Consider the following 16,413-nt stretch of genomic DNA (forward strand, 5'->3'; position numbering starts at 1 on the left):
CTCTGAAAGAAAACTACACTTGTGTCAAGGCCCCTTTAACGTCAGTCATCGGCCACAAGTAGCACTCGGAGACTTAGGGTCACCTCGCCTTCCATAGGAGAGTTCTGTGCGGGCCCATGTCACAGGTGAGGGTCATGGCAGCCCATCCTTCTCAAAAAGTAGCCCAAAGCCTGCATCCCAACGGGAAAATACCCGTGGCAGTGTGGTCAATCCGACCCTGCAAACAGGTGGAGGCAGCAGACAAGCTTGGGACTCGCTCTGCAGGGGCGTAATGCAGGCCACTACAGCCCCTGTGGCGCAGGTAGGCCCCCAACCATTCAAGGGGCCCACGCAGCCAAAGATCAATTAATTTCTGTGAGAAATTGGAGGCTCGGGCCCCTCTTCACATTCTGCAGGGGAGCCCCATAATTTTACTTTACGCCACTGGTGAGAGTGAGAGGTAGGGTTCCTGGACCAAAGTGGGGGGCCTAGTTGGAAGACTCTAGAAGTGCAATGGGCAACTATAACAGGTATTCATGAAACACTATACATAAGGCGAAGGTGCACGCAGGAATTGGAATCCAAGCCATCTGTAAAGTATTGCAGCATTTATATTGCCTATGTGGGGAGCATGGTACACAGTGTAGGGCGTGTGATTGGAAACGTGCTGTCTTTGTTTTGATCCTAACGGAGAAGTTTTTCCACGCTGTGCATGATGACCTCTGAGATCTGGTTATCGTTCTAGGGGCCGAAGCACTCAGCTACATGGTGGATGACAGGCGCGCAACGCCCATAAGTGCTTCAACCTACCCCCCCCCCCCCCCCACCCCTCGTGTGTAAGCCCGGGCTGCTGCAGCTCGACCTGCTGTGGGCTTGGCTGGGCAGTGACTGGAGTCTTATCTCCGACACGCCCGACTTTTTCACAGGTCTTTAAAGACCATTTGCATATTTACATACCTTTGCAAACTGCTTACAGAGGCTTAGGTTTTTTTCTTTCTGGTTCCAGTACCCCCTGGGCCCCCACTCTGCCTATTCCTTTCCTTTGTATTTTACATTTACTGCTGTAGTGTGAGAATGCATTTCTATGAAAACAAATATAAAGTAGGGTTGCCTAAAGAAAAATGCCAGCCATGTGTTGTTTAAAGATCCTGCAAAGACTTCCTCTTGACACTAAATAGGGTTATACATAAAAAAGTATGTATTCATTTGCAATGTCACTTTTATGTCTTTGGTCCCTTTAATTATCAGTCATGGATCATCCAGGCAGTCCTAAAACACAATTAAAAGTGCTTTCTATAAATATTTGCTGTTCGAAGTATGCACTGATAAGTGCTGAAGATACCGCTTTAGGTGACTGCTTATTTTTGTACCGTCTGGGCTATCAAAATAATGAGCTGGCAACCCTAATCATAAGACTGAAAGTTTGTTGCAGGATCAGCACATTATTTACTTCCTCCACCCTCGATCCCTGATTAATGCCATAATAGCTATAGTTTAACTTGTATTTGAAACCCTACGCCGCAGTCAATAACATGCTGAATCACTTCAAGTGTCTGGGAATGCACCCTGAATTCAGACAACTCACTCCACATTCTCGCACTTCACTTTCACGCTCACCCTGCACTCACAGCGATCACAATGCACTCACACTGATCCCCATGCACTCACACCATTCACCCGCTCACCCTGCACTCTCACTGATCACTTTGCACTCACAATATGCTTGCGCTATTCACCCTGTACCTCACGCTGCAGTCACACAACCACACTACGGGAAACAACCTTTACAACGCAGTCATTACATTGCACTAACTTTACAACGCAGTCATTACATTGCACTACCTTTACAACGCAGTCATTACATCGCAACATCCTTTGCATCGCATGCCATTACAACGCAGCCATTACATCGCATGTCACTACAATGCATGTCATTACAACGCATGTCACTACAACGCATACCATTACAACTCACAGTTGTAACACCTACACTATCCAACACTTACCCTACTGTTGCACTCCCTGGAGTGGGAATAGTAATTTTTACCCCTACACTACTCAACACTTACCCTACTGTTGGACTCACTGGAGTGGGAATAGTAATTTTTACCCCTACTACACTATCCAACACTTACCCTACTGTTGCACTCACTGGAGTGGGAATAGTAATTTTTACTCCTACACTATCCAACACTTACCTTAAATGCAATGTAATGGTATGTGTTGCAATCGTATGCGTTGTAATGGTATAATGCGATTTAATGGAATGCGTTGTAAATGTAGTTTCTAAAAATGCGTTGTGTTGGCATGCGATGTAAAAACATGCATTGTAATGGATGTTGTGATGTAAAAACTGCTTTGTAAAGGCACGCGTGGTAAATGTTTGCGTTGTATCGTCATACATTCACACACTACTCCCCCTGCACTCATGTGACACTTCACTCACTTGTTCCTCTCACTGCTCAATCTGCAATCTCACTCAAACAAGCCCATCACTAACCATGCATTCATTCATCACACTCTGCACTTACATCCGCACCCAAATTCATATGGTCACCTCACTCACCCTGCAGTCACTCTAACCCTACTCTCACACTGTCGCATCACTCACCATGCACTCACATAGGCACTCCTGCCAACCACACAGCGCAGAGGGTTAATGTGCCTGCTACAAAGAACGTCTACCATGCAGATCACAGAACTGAGTAAACTATGAGTATCGCTGTAAAAAAATGAAATATTTGTCAGAAAGGTGCTGTAGAGAGATGAGGTGCATTGTTGATGAGTGGTAGTGAGGGAATTCATGGAGAAGGAGGAAATGGGGGAAGGGGTGCCAAAAAAGACTGCTGCACCGTGTATGATTAGTGCTAGGGCCAGCCCTGGCTGGGAGTGTTAGCCCCCCCCCCCCCCCTGAAGTTCGGGTCCAGTGGCGCCCCTGGTGGATGAAGGCGGTATTGAGATAAGTGCCCTGTTTATGGTCTTCAGTAAGCTGGCAGCCTTGAGCAGCTCTGCAGGTCCACTTAAGACAGTTCCACTTAACTGGTTGCTGCACTGGGTTGACAATTTTGAGTTTGTTTAAAGTTTTGGTCCTGAGCTGGAAGGGTTGGAGTCTCCCCACCCTGCTCTCCCTCCCTCTCCTTCACAACTTTTCACCTTGTGAATTGAGGCATTAAATATTGAATATTGCAAAACATGGTTGGATGGTGGGTGTATTCAAGAGAGACATGGAGATGGTGTTGCCTGGGTGAATATGCTATATGTTTATATTTGCTAAAGAGCGGATTATTGTTAATGAGAGACACGGAATTTCATGATTTTCATGACGATCATAGCGCGCCAGGATCTCATGGCAATTTGTGTGTCAGAAAATAAAATCATATCAGAATTGCTGGCAATTTTGCAGTGGGCACTGGCATCATGTACCGATGCGCTGCTTTCACATTCCACATGCTAGCACTAGGCCTGGGCGGTAAATTTCGTTCCGCTTGCAGAAATTGCGATATTTTGACATTTTCCCGTTCCGCGGAGAGCGCGAAAATGTCAAAACTTTCGCAACCTGCTGCGAAACGGAAGTATTTTTCTTGTTCGCGCTTTAAAAATGCATTCCTGCGCACTCGGTTGCGACTTACCGGGTGCCTGCGTTCGCCGTCGAGTTTTCCTATCCGTTCGCGCGTGCCACAAGATGTTGGATTGTTGGTACCCGGTCACGCTATCCCCGCAAGAGTTTGCGATCGCGAACACATCATTGCGATCGTGAACAGGAAATAAGCATCGCGAGCAAGGTGGCCACGCCCATTTGCAACCGCATGGGCAAGTTGGAGATATATTTCCCCGCGAGCATGCAACAACACATCGCGAACGGGTGGGAAAAGCAATCTCCGCATCTTCGCGAAAGTTTTGCATGCTCGCGGAGATTTTGTGCAATTTCACGATAATTTGCATATTCCACCCACCCTTAGCTAGCACTACATGTCTGCATACTGTCACTTAGAACGGGGGGCTGTGCAATTTTCCAGTGGTGCTTCCTATTCAGCCAGAGCAGTTAATGTGCCTTTGCCATTTCTACAAGGGTTGCGGTGTTCTGGATGCCAAGGCTAAGCTTTTTCTTGGCCAGATATGTCCATTTTCAGGCTGGGGCTGCTTTTGAGCTAGACCCCAAATACACATGTGCCAGACCGACTTATGGGCAGGGATGGGTCTTCTTTTATGCCAAAATGCTCCTATGTCAGGGCTGGAATACTCATGTGCCAAGCTTGTACATCTTATTTACAAGGCTGGAAATTAGGCGCACCTAGATCCAAACATCGAGTGGGGCCTCACAGGTCAGCCAATGGAGGAGATTCTAACACTTCAAAATCCTTAAGAGCCAATACAAGAAAATTGAGTAAAAAAGTGTCCTTTTTAAATATAGGTCAAATGCAATACGATTATAACAAACATGTTTCAGGGGATTTAACAATGTTTGTAAGCTACTTAAAAAGACGAATTAGTGATTTGACAACTAAAAAGTAACTTCTCCTTATTTCAATACAAAGCCCTTTAGAACCAGTTTCGCCAAATCTTTTCAAACAACACCATTTACCTCTGGAGGTTCCAATCCAGCTTGATCTTGCATAAAAGAACACCCCACCCAACATCACTTTCAAAGAGTAACAAAAATAAGTAACTAGAACCTCTCAATAACTGAGTTCTAGATCAGAGAAATAGTTAAAGGGTTTTATTACGGAAATCTCAAAAAGCGAGCTATACAGAATAAATGTCATGAAGGCTTGAAATGCAAAGTTCTACTGAGTAGCCCAACGTCAGAAATCATTGTAAGTCCCAAATGAACAGCAAAATCAAGGAAAGGTTGGTCAGCATCCCCATTAGCATCTTGGAAACCTCACAAATCTTCTGGGTCACAGCCAGAATCAAGCGGTTCTTATACACAATTCTTGCTTAGAAAATTAGCTAAAGCACATATTCAGTGTGGCATGATCACATGTATCAATTCTTTTGTGAATCAGAGTATTTCACATCAATGGCATTATATGTTGGCACCATCCTATTTCATTATACTTTATATTACAAGTAAGCATCCAACTTTCTAGTGATACTGTCTTCTGGAGATGGTTTGAACATAACTTTCAAAATTTAACAATAGCTATTTCATGAACGTGTGAAACTGAAGTGGACCACAGAAACAACTCGGAAGAAACCTTGAAAGTTGCAAACTACCTAGTACATTAGAAGTTTCATTTCAAATAGTCCATTGCATTTATGTAGATGAAAAACCATTACACCAGTTGTATTTCCTTTCCGCAGAGACTGTGGGGAGAAAAGATGCCTAGGTGAACCCAATGCAATGGGGCAAATGCAGGAGTAGAAACAGAGACAGGAACAGTATCCATTTTAACTAGCATGGCGGTTTCACCAAAATGTGGCATAGCTAAATCATGTTAATAAACATACTTCTAAACCATATATTAAACTCGTTTCAAGTGCATTCATAATATTTTATGGTTTGAATATTAAATCTAACACAAAAATTATTAATACTCAATATTATTTGTCATACAAAATATGAATATAAAAATAACTCCAACAACCCATAACACAGAACAAAAGAGAGGTAAATAAACATTGGACTGGCGATTCAGGCAGCATGCACCAGTAAGCCTCTCAGTATAGCAGGTGTGGTCTGTTGGAAGGAAACAATATCGAAGAGGGTTGTAAGGTGGCCTTCAGAGAGAGCATGAAGAGCTTGATGGACTAGTCCAGGCAGGCATAAAGTTAGCCCTTGGCCTTCAGGGGCGATCTAGATTCATCCCTGATGGGTGATGTCACCGGGCTCTGGGTCTGTGGGTCTTTCCCAGGTCTCTGAAGCGGTTCTGACCTCTGGGTGAAACGGTGCGAGATAGGGAGCTCCCCTCGAGGGGATGTTGGGGGTGAGGGTTGTGCATCTTGTGACCATGAGGGTCTAATCTCAATCGAGGTACTTGACGTGCTTTCCAGAAAGTGCTTCAGTTAGTCGGGTCCATAAACTCCTTTGTCGTTCCATCTATAGTTCAGATCTTTGTCGCTGGTCGAGAAAAACATTCCAGAACGGATAAGGCTGATCTTCAGGTACCTCTGTCTGGAAGGGATGGGAGGCGATCTCCAATTCTGTAATGCCAAGGTAGAGGAATATAACGAACAAAGAAACAAGCAATCTCACCAGGGTGCCCGCGGAAGTAAATAAATGTAAATGTGTGCAATGGTTAATCAGCAAATCTAAAGGCTGCTTAGCAGCCAGTATATAGCTTTAATTGGTGGGGCACTTGAGGCTTTATGGAGACAAAGGTTTATTCTTTTTGAGTGATCATGTAAGCGTGTTATCATCTGTGTTTTCAAATGTGTCATTCTAATGGACAATTATTAAGGAGATTTGTTCTACGCATAGGCTTATTGTGTGTTACTACAAATATGTATTTCAAATGCACTTGATTTATCTTAAACTCTAAAGACCTGATATGCCAATTATCCATCAGCAAATACTGGTTGGAATTCGCGCGCAAACATTTACCAAAAGGAAAAAAAATTGTGGAACCGACCTATGTGCTGATAGGTCTGTTCACAAAATTGCACATCACTTTTGATGACAATTTGACCTACCTCATCAATATTCATGATGTACGGTGCAAATTGCAACTCAAAGTAAACCTGTTTTTTAAATGAAGTCTGTTTTTCCAGATTCTGCACAGGGCTGCATTTAAAAAAGATTATTTTTTTAAAGTTTGTTTGAGAGTTGGCACTGGTTCTTTGAACCACTGCCTACGCCCCAACAAACTTTGCTTCACGTTTCTAAAGGATGTAATCAACTCAACATAACAAATTGTTATTTAGAAGGAGTGCCCTAAACACACCACTTCCAAATGATTAATTATACCTTCCTTAAGCCATTTTACAATTTGCTAACCTTGTATTGAATCACAAAATGGGTTTAGTACATTAAAAAATCCATTTAGTGGTTGCAAAACCTATGATTTTGCAAATTGCAGGCTTTATGACTGCAAAATGGCATTGTACATGATTTCCAAAATGTGTTTACACATTCTGTTGCAGTCTATCTTATGTTGTGTGTAATGCAATTTAAAAAAAATGCCTTGGATATTTACAATGATTTCAGTCACAGGCTGGGACCTCATAGCACTATAAATACACTATTCCCTGGAGCACCAAGCAGGATTCAGTTGTCTGACTGTCTGGTTACACACACAGCCATCTGCAGTAATCACATTAACCAATTTCGTATTCATAACATAAAAGAATGCAGTTGGCACTGGATACTTTAAATTGCATTTATTTTTCATTTAACCCCTTCTGTGCCACGCCCTTTCCCCCTCCTGTGCCGGGCGTTTCATTAGTGGGTGGGGTTCATGACGAGATAGTCTTGTCATGGGCACAGCGCGACCGTGCTCCATGACGAGACTATCTCGTCATGGGCACAGAAGAGGTTAAGGTGTCTCTGGATTATATTTATTTACATGACGTTCACAGACCAACAAAATAGTTGTAGAATGTTTTGTCCTCTTTTAGCCATTTCTCTTGCCTGGTCCCCTTTGTACTCAGGATTACAGTTCCCATACTTGTTTTATACTATGCAACAGGACAGGACTGCAACATCTGGTCTGATAATAAGGCAGCCAGACCCCCTCTTAAAAAACAGATTGCACAGGGCTTTCTTGTCAATGTTAGATCTTTGATCAAGAATAAGGTCGCCTTCAGAGATTTTATCGCAGCAAGAAAGCCAACGTGGGTTTTTATCACAGAAACTTGGCCTACTGATGCCTCAGGTCCTGATCTTGTAGATGCCATCCCTTCTGGATATACTCTTGCCAGATTGGAAAGGGTTGGACGGAGAGGGGGTGGGGGGGCGGGTATTCTGCATAGAGAAACCCTGACCTGCCATACTCAGGCTTTGACCGCCCCTCACAATCCCTATCAGGCCTTCTACTTCTCCATTAACCTTCACCCCACGGAAAGCTTCTCTGGTGTCCTATGTTATAGGCAGCCAGGTTCCAGGACTTATAAACAAAGGTCCCGTGCACACGTCAGGTAAATTGGTTTAAAACAACGTAAATCAACAGTAACAATTTCGTTTTAAAGCAAAATTGAAGACAGGGTCGACAAACAATAGTTGATTTGTCCGTTTTATATACTATGAACCTCCTTCAGGAGGAAAACACCAAGAAGAAACCAGCCAACACGTGTTTCGTCAAGCGGGTATTCACCTGTGACTCTTCAGGGCTGGGGATAACAAAACAAATCATAGTACAGAACAAATATTCAAATGATACATTTATATTCTAAATTGCGACGAAAAAATAGTGGCGAGAAAAACACCTCCAGGTGAGTGGAAAAAACCCTAAAAGTAATGTGGAAAGAGCAAAATTATGTGACTTCACACAACTGGGAGAAAAGGACCAATGGTGCCGTGGGAAAAATAATATTTTCATTGTAGTAGAGAAAACTGGATAAAAGGAAAAAAGAATAGAGAAATGAAGAGAGTGGGATGAAACACTTTTCAGGGCTCTCCAGGATGAAGGGTAACATTATGGACATTCACTATGATAACCCCTCTAATTTCCAGAGTATTAACGACATCAAGGATACGCACCTACTCTTATCGATAACCGACTTTGATGATCCTCCCGACACTTTTGAAAATCTCCTACACGAACTAGACATTGACACCAACCAGACTCTAGCCAGTGGCCTTAAAAACAAATCCAGATGGACTCCCACTTTACCAGGTGGTAATCCAGTAGATATTTTCTACAATCTAGTTTTGGAGGACATTGATAGCCATGAAAACAAAATTATTGCCAACAAACACAGATCTTGGGACAATCTCTCCAGAAACGAAAGATTAGATATTAAGTCATTAATTACAGACCAGGAAATTATCATAAGGGAAGCGGACAAGGGTGGAAATGTGGTAGTCATGGACAGATCTGACTACCACAAAGACTGACACAACTACATGACACTACGTGTTACGAACCTATCAACTATAACCCCATGGGCCCACTGACCCTCCTTATTAACAAAAATGTATTGACGATGATGAATAACTCTATATGAAAGTAGTTAGACCTACCTTCGTCTGGCTATACACCCTCCCTAAAATTCATAAGCAAGCCACTTTCCCTCCAGGTAGACCAATTGTATCGGGCATGGGGGGGCCTACGGAGAGACTCTCCCAGTATGTTGACATTTTCTTGAACCCTCTGGTGCAAAATCCTCCCTCATTTATACAGGACACAAAACATATCTTAAGTATACTGGCGGATGTACAGTGGCAACCTGGCCTCATCATGGCCACCCTAGATGTTGTGTCTCTGTACACTTCAATCAAACCAGACTTGGGTCTACAGGCAGTGACCAAATTTCTACACAACAGACCTGCCACACTATGGAAACACACGCAGATGTTGATCTCTATGATGGACATCATCCTCAATAACAACTTTTTCATTTATGACAAACAATGGTACAGACAAACCAAGGGAGTGGCCATGGGTTCTAGATTCTCGCCCTGCTTTGCGAATCTATACATGGGCTCCCTTGAAGCAGAATGGATCTGGAGCAGGAGTGGGGCACCTTGGACAGATTGTATCATATACTGGGGGCGATACATTGACTATTGCCTCCTAATCTGGTCAGGCAGCCAGGAGAGATTAGATGACTTCTGTGATCATCTAAACGCCAACAATATGGATATGAGGTTTACTTGCCATTCGAGTACCAACAAAGTCACCTTTCTGGACGTGGAGTTATACATTAAGAACAATGCCTTACACAGCTGTTTATATCTCAAAGAAACATCATGTAATGCTATACTACATGCAGGTAGCTCACACCCGACATATCAAATTGAGACAATTCCATATGGGGAATTTGTTTGTGCAAACTTACTTAAATTCCCAGCTCAGCACCTACCTAAAGGATCACCACCTACTTGATGGCTCACAACATGGATTCAGAAGCCACCACAGTACGGAGACAGCACTGACGGCTGCATTTAACAACATCCGTACTCAAGTGGACGCAGGGCATACTACCCTGCTTGTCCTACTTGACCGTACCGCAGCCTTTGATACCCTGTCTCCTCACCGGTTGGTTGAACGCCTTAGAGAGATAGGTATCGGGGTCTCGGCTTTGGGGCTTCTTGCTTCCTTCCTTAGTGAACGGGCGCAGACAGTGAAGCTTGGCCAATTCTACTCAACCCCTAAATCTTTGCTGTGTGGTGTTCCTCAGGGCTCCTCCCTGAGCCCAACACTCTTTAATATCTACGTTGCTCCACTCGCTAAGGTAGTGAGATCGTTTGGGCTAGAGGTGCTGTCCTATGCGGACGACACCCAAATAATGGTGTCTATCTCTCATAGTATAAGGGATTCTGCTCTTAACTTCAGGAGCTGCATGCAAGCAGTTTCTTCCTGGATGGTGGATAACTTTCTGAAATTGAACGGAGAGAAGACTGAGGTCCTGATTTTTGGTAGTAAACAGGAAATTTGGTCCAGCGTTTGTCCCTGCCCAGTATCCCATGGTAAGAACCTTGGCGTTATTGTGGATAGCTTCCTCTTTCTCCATTTGCAGGTTAGCAGGACTGTCTCCACCTGTTTCGGGATCCAGTGCCGTTTCTTCCATTAGGCAAGACTAGGCAGCCGCCTAGGGCGGCAAAAGGGCTAGGGTGGCAAAAGGGGGAATTGTTTTTAATTTGAACCTACCGCAAAAGTAAGAAAGTAAAGACTGAGTATATAAGAAACCTAAACAAACATGAGTTCGACCTCGAAAGCGCATTGGGTTGGAGCAGTTTTAATCAAATATGTATTGTTAGAAGAACACTTTTTTTAAATGTAAGGTGCACCCCTCTTTTTGGTGAAATAATACTTATTAGTGCTTCATTGGCCTGCAATTGATAGTGCCAGGTCCCAGGGGGCACCATTTAAATGAAACAGTAAAGCACACAGTGTTGCCAGATTGGGCTACTTCCCTCCTATGTACACGCCCCCATCTATCCGCTCACCCCCACACCTACGGGGGCAGCAGCACCTGTATGTGAATGAAAGAGCACCTGCTTGTACATGCTGCGCATTACGCAGCACACCCAAGCATAGTGGTGTGTGGAGCGGGCCGGCGGTACTGTGGGCCCCCAGGGCCGTCAATCTTGTAGCGCAGGAAAGTGCTACCAATGACGGCCCTGGGCATCATTTTTGGCCTGTCCCCGAGCGGTGCTTTTTATGCAGCAGCCAGAGACGGTGACTCGCACCACCCTCTCTCTCAGCGCGCGGGGGACGGACTGTGTGTGTTGGCTGCTCTGGTGCCTTGGTGAATTGTTTACTGCTGCCACACAGTCCTGTCCCATCATTTACTCCGAGTCCTCCTGCTTTGAGACCCCAGAGCGGAGTCTCACTCTCTGGACAGACCGACGGAATGGAGTAATACTAGTCACGCTCACGCAGTGTCTGTCGGACTCGGAGACCGGCCTGCGTGCACTGGGCCTGGCGTGTGTGCTGCTGTGGCCCCGCGGGCGCGGCCCAGCCTGGCCCTAGCCTTCCCTTGAATAGGTTGAGAATCTGATCGAGAGAGACCCACCACGGCTGGTGAGAAGCACGCCCCATGTCCTAATTTAAGTAAGTGAAATTGCATTTTTACCTCTCCATCCAGGCTATACAGCAGCAGTAGGAACTGGCCTGGGTTGAAATGTATGCCACAGATGGTGTGTGCACTGCCCAATGCGTTCCTGGCCGGGTGCAGCCAACCTAATATTTGTTAAATTAACTTCAGGGTGGCTGTTGAAGGAATCTTTGGTCCCTTTTTTGATATGGGTGAAAGTTGGAAGGACACCACATGTGAAGTTACCCGAAGGAGAGGGGCAGGCCTGTGGAATGCATGTGGATGAGAAGCATGGAACTGCCTTCCCTGTGTGTTTTATACTGCCTTTTCCCATGGTTCTATTGGATTAAGAGAAAGATCCCAAAACACCATTGAAGTAAGAAGAGAGAAATTTAAAAACGAAATAAAACATCATGAACAGTGCTTATTTAGTTATTTAATGTTTGATTGTTTAATGTTGAATACAAGTTCTTTTATATCTAATGAATTAATTCTTCTAGCCTGGATTACAGGGGGAGAGAATAATGGAAGTAAAAGGGAGGGGGCGGCACTTTTTCAATTCTCACCTAGAAACGGCCCTTTTGGGATCATTAGGATCCTCAGAAAAATCTCTCATTTCCTCTCCTTTGATGCACGCAAGCAGGCCGTTATTGCTCTGGTAACATCCAGATTGGACTATTGTAATGCACTTTACTTGGGCATTAATAAGGGTCTAGTGCGGCACCTGCAGATGGTGCAGAATGCGGCGGCCAGGCTGGTGCTGAATCTTCCAAAATATCACTCAGTCACAGCCTCCATTAAGCTGCTGCACTGGCTTCCTGTGGACCATAGGATCCTCTTTAAGACCCTGTGCCTGACTCATAAGGCCTATCATGGCACAGGCCCAGAGGGGATTGAGGCTATTGTCCATCATTATGTTCCCAGTAGGCTGCTTCGGTCCTCAGACAAAAATCTGTTAACAGTACTGAGGTTCAAGAAGGCCAAATGGGGAGGGAGAGCCTACGCCACGGCTGCTTCTAAACTGTGGAACACACTCCCGGATGAGCTTTCAAGCCAGGTGTCCCATTTGCTTTTCTGCAAAATCTTGAAGACCTGGCTTTTTTCTCAGACCTCAGTGTGAGCATGTCTTTCTGTCTGCACTCCCAGTTTCCGCATACAGCGCCTTGACGCCCTTAGGCTAAGTCCGCGCTCTACAAATTTTATATTCATTCCCTCTGAAGACCAGAATTTACAAGTAATCTATATGTTACTTGTCATTTCTGGTCATCAGATGGTTTCTGATAAGTTATTAATGGGAATTGAACAATTGGTGTTAGACCAATGGAATAAAATAATTTTTATTGAAGAAGAAAATACTTTTATATTCTACTTGTTAAACTCTTAGGGCATTATTACAACTTTGGCGATCAGACCACCATTGCACTGCCGCAACTGCCAGGGAGCCGCCATTCCCTGACGGTGGCACGGGGGTCAAGGCCTCAACAATATGCTGGTGGTGCCGCTGTGGCACCGACATGCATATTACGAGTTTCAGGACCACTAGCGTTGTCATGGTGGTCTTTACTCCATGAAAGGCTGGCAGTCATGAAACAAAAGGGACCCTACCCCTGTTGCCCATGTGCAGTGGGATGCATGCTGGAGGGCGCTACATGTGCCCCCTGTGCATGCACCCCAGTTCCTGCATGGCATGGACTTTACAGTTCATGCCCTACAGAAACTGTTTTTGGTGTTCCCCATGCGGTGCCCAATTTCAGGGGCAACGCCGTGGAACCGCCCAAAAATACCCGCCAAACATGGAGAAACTCATAATGTGGTGGGTCGTGCCCGCACGGGTTTGGCGGTGCGGGCCACCAACATGGCGGTCTGCTAGCACAACGCCAAACTCGTAACAAAGCCCTTAGAAAACATCTTCTTTATACATGTGTTATTGCATCAACTTCACTGGGAGGTAGGCAGTCTTTTAGGAGGTGCACCGGGCAATTCCCTTATTACCTACAGAAAATGTTATGTGCATTTGTATGTTAACGGGAGCACGGTACGGCCCTAAAGAAGTGATTATATTGTGAAATACTTGTTGGCTGTTAACATATTAATTACTTGTAATTTCTGGTCATCAAATGGTTTCTGATAAGTTATGAATTGGAATTGAACAATTGCAGTTGGACCGATGGAATAAAAGAATTTATATCTAAGACGAAAAGGAATTTCTATTTTACTTGTTAACCTCTCAGAAAATTCCTTCTTTACACATGTGTTAATTGCATGAACTTCACTGGGATGGAGCCAGTGTTCTGACAGGGGCGCCAGGTAATTACCTTATTACTTATTGAAAATTGTATGTGCATTGGCATACGGTGTGTGTGTTAGCATATGGCAGCCTAACTTGTGCCAGTGCATGGCGAGAGAAAAATAGCTGCATATCTTAGTAGACATGGAGTTGTTTTTCATTGTGCCTTTGATGCCACACTCACTTTGCCACTGGATTCAAGCTTGCCTGGCGGATGAGGGGTGTTACCCTGAACCCAGTCACAGGATGCTTGTTTCCGGTCCAGGGAAGACCTGGCTTGGCAGTTCGGGCTGGACTGTTCCCATGAGGAATAGGGTCAAGATTGATTTGCATATGGCTGGGTCTGAAATGGGGTGGGTCTGAAGTGAGCTAAAGAGCGATGATGGATTCAACCCAGATCTGTGTCTGAGGGTGAGTGTCTGAAAAGTTTCAGCGCTCTGTCCATTATCTCCTTGTGTTTACTTTGTTTGTCGTACATTGGTAGGGTATGCCCAGACATGGGTCCCTTGCTCACTTTGCCACTGGATTCAAGCTAGCCTGGTGGATAAGGGGTGTTACCCCGAACCCGGTCACAGGATGCTTGTTTGCGGTCCAGGGAAGACCTGGCATGGCAGTTCGGGCTGGACTGTTGCCATGAGGAATAGGGTTAAGATTGATTTGCATATGGCTGGGTCTGAACTGGGGTGGCGAAATGAGCTAAAGAGCGATGATGGATTCAGCCCAGATCTGTGACTGGGGGTGAGTGTCTGAAAAGTTTCAGCGCTCTGTCCATTATATCCTTGTGTTTACTTTGTTTGCCGTACATTGGTAGGGTATGCCCAGACATGGGTCTCTTGCTCACTTTGCCATTGGATTCAAGCTAGCCTGGCTGAAGAGGGGTGTTACCCCTAAACCGGTCCCAGGATGCTTGTTACCGTCCAAAGAAGACCTGGCTTGGCAGTTCGGGCTGGACTGTTCCTATGAGGAATAGGATCAAGACTGATTTGCATATGGCGGGGTCTGAACTGGGGTGGCGGAGTGAGCTAAAGAACGATGATGGATTCAACCCAGATGTGTGAGCGGGGATGAGTGTCTGAAACGTTTCGGCGCTCCTTCTACCAACTCCTTGTGTTCGCTTTGATGCAACGCAGCACAGCACCTTTGTTGTGCTGCATTGCCCACACTTTTTTATAAACATTATTTATTAATTTTCTAGTATCACAACACAGACACAGATGCACACATAAATAGATTGACTATAATCCATGACCCACAACTGTTCATAAATGTCAGTGCTGCTATCAAGAGGTATGCAACTGAAAATATTCCTACCATGAAATTTTGGCCATCCTTATTTTGCATGTTTACATGGACATCCACAAGCACAGTAGAAGATATCCCTTTCTGTAACTATACAATAGCCCATCACTTTAATCCAAGCCGAAAAACTCGGATTTTGTTTTGCTATCCCGTTCTTGCCAATGAGATACCCTTGTCCCCCCAAAATCTTTTCTTACCTGGAATCATTCAATTTCTCACTTATACCAAGTAAGCAAAGCTTTGGAAATATCTCCACTGATCGTCCCAAACCCTGGCTAGCATACTCCCCACTTTCTGCCAAAATCATGTTATCATTGCATAGTACCAAATCACATGAAGGCAGTATCTATGATCACCCCTGTAACATATACAGGAAGGGTTCACACTGTCACCCATACTCCAGAGCCGTTTAGGGAGGTGTATGAGTTGCAGGTATGTTGGTATCACATGCTCACAAGCCCACACCTTGTCCTCCAGGGGTTGTCCTACAACCTTCTTCCAACGCAAGCGCTGGAAGCCAATCCTGTCTGGTGCATTTATAATGAGTAAACGATAGCGGCAGGATATAGCATATCAACCTATCTCCTCCAAGTTAATCTTTCCCTCCAGTGGGTTGAACCTTTAAATAGAGGTCTATTGCTTTTTGTAATGATATAATACATGTCTCAATTGTAAATATCGGAAAGACTGTGCTTGATGGAAGTTAGATTCCTCGGTGAGTGTCTTAAATTATTTAAGGTGTCCCCTCTGCCAGACATTGCCCACTCTGGAGATACCAATGAGATCTCATTGCCTAAACCTCACCAGCTTCCTCAACTGGTGTAGCATCGTACCCTGCTATAGTGGAGTTTCCCTTGTGATCTTATCCTGCCAACCAATCCATTTCAGAGCTTTATGACAACTATTTAGAACAGCTATGGTGGGACATGGCAACGGACCTAAGGTCCTGACTCCATAGTGGTATTTCAACAGATCTGGACGTTCAAACAATTGGAGCTCCCATGGATGGACGGATCATCTGTTCCACTAAATAGCCACTCATTAATTAATTAATGATGGGGAGCGGCATTGCCCAATAGTACAGTTTAATATCCGCCATGCTGAATCCTTACTCAACCATGAATTGAATATTCTTTTCCCACGAGGCTTGGCTAGTTTGGGAACAGTATGAGGCATATGCCATAGCTTACTAAGGGATAATTCAATGT

General features: G+C 44.7%; 1 protein-coding gene across 1 annotated transcript in view; it reads left to right on the forward strand.

Annotated features, from left to right (window-relative positions):
• Positions 1 to 16,413, forward strand: part of CCDC27 (coiled-coil domain containing 27) — a 426,770-nt gene that overhangs the window by 537 nt on the left and 409,820 nt on the right. The window lies entirely within an intron of this gene.

This window comes from Triturus cristatus, chromosome 1_2 (genome assembly GCF_964204655.1).
Source record: "Triturus cristatus chromosome 1_2, aTriCri1.1, whole genome shotgun sequence".
Taxonomy (NCBI): Eukaryota; Metazoa; Chordata; class Amphibia; order Caudata; family Salamandridae; genus Triturus; species Triturus cristatus.